At 38.2% G+C, this 6462-nt stretch overlaps 1 pseudogene; it reads left to right on the forward strand.

The window, feature by feature from the left end:
- Nucleotides 1-376: 376 nt before the first annotated feature.
- LOC107701350 (interferon-induced very large GTPase 1-like) lies at nucleotides 377-5149 on the forward strand (annotated as a pseudogene).
- The last annotated feature ends 1313 nt before the right edge of the window (nucleotides 5150-6462 follow it).

The following is a 6462-nucleotide window of genomic DNA, read 5'->3' on the forward strand; positions in this document are numbered from 1 at the left end:
TGATAAGTTTATTTAGCTCTTCCTGTCCTATAGTTGTAAAGCACTGCAGTTTATCTTTTGGTGCGATGAATGAAGCTGAAGTATTATACGCTGTAGAATCTACATTTGTTATTGTATTTCTGATGTTATCTATTTTATCAGTGAAGAAATTCATAAAGTCATTACTATTAAACTGTGAGAGAATATTTAGATCAGGTGGCGTCTGGTTATTTGTTAATCTAGCCACTGTGCTAAATAAATACCTTGGATCTTTTTGATTATTTTCTATGAGTTTGCGGATATGCTCGGCCCTGGCAGCTTTTAGAGCCTGTCTAAAAACTTCAGAGTTAGTTTTTCTCCATTTGCGCTCAATACTACGAGTTTCTTTCTTGAGAGAATGGGTATTACTGTAGTACCATGGTGCAGTATGTTTTTCTCTAACCTTTTTCAATTTGATGGGGGCAACAGCTTCTAATGTATAATATATGTAAGATACTGCCCATGTGTGCCCATGTTGCTAGTCATTTCGTCTAGTTCATATGTGTTTATGAGTACAAAGAGCAGTTGAGATAAATCAGGCAGGTTATTTGTGAATCTATCTTTAGTGGTTGGAACAATAGTTCTGCCCGGACGATAACGTGGAGCCATATAGTTAATATCTATAATACGCAGCATGCATGATACAAGGAAATGGTCAGTAACATCATCACTTTGAGGTACGATATCTATATCAGTAAGATCAATTCCATGCGATATAATTAAATCTAGTGTATGATTAAAACGATGAGTGGGCCCGGTGACGTTTTGCTTGACTCCAAAAGAGTTTATTAGGTCAGTAAATGCAAGTCCTAATGCATCATTTGTATTATCAATGTGAATGTTAAAATATCCGACAATTAGTGCTTTATCAACATTTACCAATAGGTCTGAGAGAAAATCAGCAAATTATTTGAGGAAATCTGTATACGGCCCTGGCGGTCTTTACACAGTAGCCAGAGCAAGAGATACAATAGATTTATTTTGCATATCTGACAGTGTAACATTAAGCAGAAGTATTTCGAATGAGTTAAACCTGTATCCTGTTTTCTGAGTAACATTGAGAATATCACTATATATTGTTCTCATGCTTGTAACAGTAGCTTGGTGGAGTAGACTCGTTTATACCAATATAATAATTTGGTTTGAGCCAGGTTTCAGTCCAGCAGAGTACATCAAAACTATTATCTGTGATCATTTCATTTACAATAACTGCGAGTGATCTAATGTTTAGGAGCCCAAACTTTAAAAATTGTATGTGTTCATTTATTTTGCATTTTTACATTAAATTTATATTTTGACCTCACTATTCGGGGAACAGACACAGTCTTTATAGAAGCACAAGTACTTCTATCATTTAATAAGTGGGTAGAACAAAAGCCCTCATAGCAGTTATTTGAGAATTGGCTTACTAGTCGAGTGTAGAATCTAGGACCTGCCCCCTACAGTTTAAGAATCGTTACTGCTATTGCAGCAGAGGACTATTATTTTGTTGAACAGAACTGAGGAACAACTGATGATGTCACAGGATCAGATTTGGTTGACCAATTGGCGGAAAGGGACGTGTCATGACCTTTTTCTACTAGATTTTTTGAACAAATGAAAAAACTAATTGAAAAACAACTATCAAAACGTACACGGACCATCCTCGCTCAGATATCTGTCTGTGGTTTGTTGTCAACAAACGTACACTGAATTTTATTTCTTTTAAGAACATTAAATATTATGAGTCCCTTACATAATACATAATGATACAGGTACTTTTAAGTTATTTTTTCTAGTAATAAAAAAAAAAAAAAAAAAACTTAAGGCAAACTTTTCATTTATTTATTTTTTATTTATTTATTTTTTTTGTTACAAATACTCACATTAAGAATATTCACCGTTACCCCCATACTGAACCATACCAAAACCGCAATACATACCAAACCGTAAGAAACTTGAACCATTAAACCCCTAATTAAATACTAATGCATTTCCTTATTTTCAGGTTACACAGAGAGTGTAGATGAACTGAGGATTGTGCTGCTGGGAAAAACTGGAGCTGGGAAGAGTGCAACAGGAAACACCATCTTAGGAGGAGCTGCGTTTAAAGCAGAAACATCTCAAGAGTCAGTTACTAAAAAGAATCAGAGAGAATCATCCGACATCAACGGCCGGTGTGTTACTGTGATCAACACTCCAGGACTGTTCGATACTGAACTGAGTAATGAGGAGGTCCAGAGGGAAATCAGCAACTGCATCCCCATGATCCTGCCTGGTCCGCATATGTTCATCATTGTGCTCAATTTAGGACAAAGATTCACTCAAGAGGAGGCAACAACTGTGAAGATCATCCAAGAGACGTTTGGTGAACACTCTCTAATGTTCACCATGGTGCTCTTCACCAGAGGAGATGATCTGAAGGACAAAACCATTGATCAGTGTTTGGGAAAACCTGGATCTCCTTTGATGAACCTTGTGGATGTGTGTGGAAACAGATACCATGTGTTCAATAATAATAATTAGACTGGAGACCGAACACAGGTGACTGATCTACTGCAGAAGATAGATGCCATGGTGGCAGCAAATGGAGGGAGTTTCTACTCATGTAAGATGTTCAGAGAGATGGAAAGAGAACAACAAGAGCAAGAGAGGAAGATCCTAATGGAGACATTGGAGCAACTGAACCGAGAAAAAGAAGCACTGACGAAGAAACTAGAAGAAGAAACCGAAAGAATGAAGATGATGATAGAGGAAGAAAGACAGAATCATGACAAAGAGATAAAGAGACGAGAAGAAGAATTCCGAGAGACAGAAGAGAGCTATAAAAGAGAACTCAAGGAACAGGAGATGCAGATGAAAGATGAGATGAAAAGAGAACGAGATATGTTTAGAGATGAAATTAAGGACAGGAGACAAGAAAAAGACAATCTACAGACCAAATACGACAAAGAAATAGACAGAATGATGAACAGAATAGATAATGAAAGACAGTATCACGGGGAAGAGAGAGAGAGAAAAGTAAACCAGCTTAATGAGAGACAAGAACAATATAAAATAGAGACGAGGAGAGAATGAGAGCAATGGGAGAGACAGAAACTAGAGGAAAAGACGAGAAGAGAAGAAGAAGATGAGAAAGCAAAACAGGCTTTAGATGAACGATACCAGAGACTCCAGAGTGAAACGGAGGGAATAATCAGGGAAAAAGAGAGAATAGAAAGAGAGAGACGAGGACAACGAGAGGATTTGGAGAAGAGACTGGATGAAGAAAGAAACGTAAGAGAAAACCAACAAAAGTCTTTCGACGGAATCCTGAAACTCCTCGAAGAACAGTATCAAGATAAGCTTAAAAGAAGACTTGAGGAAGAAGTGAAGTGGAGAAAAGTGTATGAAAGAGAGAAAGAAGAGATGAAGATCTGCTCTGAAATTGATGCTTTACGACAGGTGAGTTTTCATGAACCTTTCGTAATAGCGTTTTCAATAGGAATAACTCTTTACAATAGTAACAAGGCTTTCTTTACCCAATGATTTGTGTTGGTTTCAATTCCAAAAGGTCACGGCCTACAGAAAGCTGTAGACCGAATACAAGAAATGGTCCTGGAGTCTTTACAGTGCCATGACGGAAACCGAGATCAAAATACTCAACCAGATAGAAAACGAAGGGATCCACGAGGTTGAGGAAACTGATCTTCAAAGAGAACTGAAGGAGACGAGTGAAGAATTGAAAAAATCGATGTCGGAATTCTTCGAGAACGACAGAGATGCAGATATACTAATTCGGTGGAAGACATCATTTGAAATCCAACTCCGAGTGCTTGAGGAAAACATTGTGAGAGAAACGAAGCAAAAATTCAATGAGATTCTTCAGCAGCGTAACCTGAAGACTGACGATCACTGCAATCATCCAAAAAATACTGTCTATGAAAAGAGCAAAGAACTCGCCCTAAAACTCAAAGGCAAAGCAAAAGATGAAGAAACTCTGAAGAAGGAATTTGATTGGTTTTGGGAAAAGTGTGTGGTGAAGCTCATCAGAAACACTCACTGGCTCAAAGACATGGACATCATGAGAGATGTCAATCTCGTCTTCGGTGACGTCTATAAAAGTTCTCCTGTGTATAAACTGAAACAAAGCAGTGGGTACAACGATATTTTCAACATGACAAGTTATTCCGAGTGTGCTATTTTCAAAAAGCCCTCAATAAAAGGGATTCAAGTGTCTCAAACTCTCAAAAAGCTTTCTGCAAAGGATGACGCTCCAATAAGAAAGTTCCTCATTGATGTCGGTCAGCAGACAGACAGAATGTTTCAGTCGTTCAACATTTCAAAGACGGGCTACAACATCAGCTGCATTCAACAACTCGCACGTTTTATCATCGAGAGAGTGACCAAATATCAGGAAGCACGAGGGAAATACGTGTTCACGGATGAATTCGTCATGGATTTGGTTTATTCCATCTGTAAGCGCATAAACATGACGACCGCTGACCCTGTAAACTATGTTGAGAAGCAGAGATCGGAGTACTATAGAGTGTTCCAGAAATACTGTCGTGAAGCTGCATCAGCTGCTGTTTTTGCTCAGAACATCTGTCAGAAACTCATAGAGGCCATTGAGCGGAGCGTCTACAAGAAGACTGCAGCTGACCTGGCAGACGTAATGAGAACAAACTGTCCATCGCTGAATGAAAACAGGTCAAATCTGGAGAAGCACATCCTGACAACACTGGCAGAAAATGAGAATTGTTCTACATGCATGAACTACAACCCCAAAAACCCAGAGATTGGATATGAAGTCGGTCGATACATCACTGATCATTTCACTGTCAGTGTTTTACCCAAGTTGAAGGAGAATAGTGAATCACTGCAGCAGAACATCATGGAGAAAGCATGTGACTCTACTTTGTATTTTCAAGTGAAATGTGTTGATGCCGGTTTGTGGTTGAAGCATTTCACACAGCAGCTCTCAGATATGCTGGTCTTCTCTGAAGTAGACCTCAGCGGCGTGGAACACGATGCTGTTGATGATTTCCACCTCCTAGTTGATGTGCTAAGGCATGAGCTTTCTGCTGTAATGTCTGAGATCAGCAGGAGATTCGGCATCAGAGCTCTTCCAGAAAATGTGGACTTAAAGCTAACTGGGGATTCTCAGTGCTGATATTTGCACATATATTGGTGACAAGTGGTCAGGATTTTTCTACACTAGATATGAAGGAGGAGCTTGTGACCTCTGACCTCTCTGATCGGCCTTACTGGGTTTCTGTTCAGATTCCAGAAATATCTAGAAAAATACCTTACTAAAACATTTGAGATGGCAGATGAATGGCGAGTATACTCGAAACAGGATGCTATTGAGAGTTTGGACAAATACTGTACATCTAACAGGGAAACTGAAGAATGAGACACTTATGAGAAATGAGTTTATACACTCTAAAAAATACTGGGTTAAATACAACCCAGTGCTGGGTAAAATAGGGACAAACCCAGCAATTGGGTTGTGGACTTCTGGCATACTCTTTTCAACATACTATGCTTTGAGACACTTTTTTTTAATCTCACATACTATTTAGGACGGATAGTATGAACATTGGGACGCAGGGTTGGACTTATTGGCCAAATCGCAGCCTAAACCCTTGCGGTCTTCCTCTGAGTCCACACTTTTGTGACGTAATGCCGCTTTGACCGTCGGGTAGAAGTCTGCTGCGAAAACATGAGATGATCTGAATTTCAAAACAACATATTTCTGAGCATATGCCATATTGATAAAGCTCAAAATGTTTCATGTATTTCGTCAGTTTATTACTAATCATTATTATTTGATGAAAAAAAAAAGTACGAATATTCATAATAGACTGTTGATGATATTTGATATATGTGTGATGCTGCTGTTAAATCTCAGCACTGGTGTTTAGATCATTAGAAAGCGTGAGAAATAAACAATAGCTAGTTGATTTGATTTGATTGCTTTTATTATTTGAAACTTCGTTTTGGATTAAAAAAACTTAAAGAAAAAAAAATCGTTATTATTATAAAAACCCCCATAGATAGTAGATTTTCATTCACGCTGTAGATTATTTTAGTGATTTTCAAATGACGAAGCTTATCTTCTCAGCAAACTCATCAAGACATAACCAGACGACATTCGTCGCAGCGACATGCCAAATAACATCCAAAAGTTACTTTATGATTCCCATATTTAAAGTGGTGATGTTATAATTGTACCTATGTTGTTGGGACAGAGGTAGAGTGACTGCCACCAATAATGAGAACTTGAAACTTCTCCTGGTGATATTGAATGGAATAACGTTGCTGTTACACCAGGTGGCGCCAAGCTGTTCACATTTATGTCTGTGCACTGTTTAAATACAATATACAATCCACACAATAACAAAACTGAACTAAGGGCTAAATTAGAGCTAGGGCTAAGTTAGGGCTAATTTTGATTCAAGCTAAAAAAAAAAATAAAATAAA

The sequence above is a fragment of the Sinocyclocheilus anshuiensis genome, unplaced genomic scaffold (genome assembly GCF_001515605.1).
Source record: "Sinocyclocheilus anshuiensis isolate Anshui unplaced genomic scaffold, SAMN03320099.WGS_v1.1 scaffold1347, whole genome shotgun sequence".
NCBI classification, from domain to species: Eukaryota; Metazoa; Chordata; class Actinopteri; order Cypriniformes; family Cyprinidae; genus Sinocyclocheilus; species Sinocyclocheilus anshuiensis.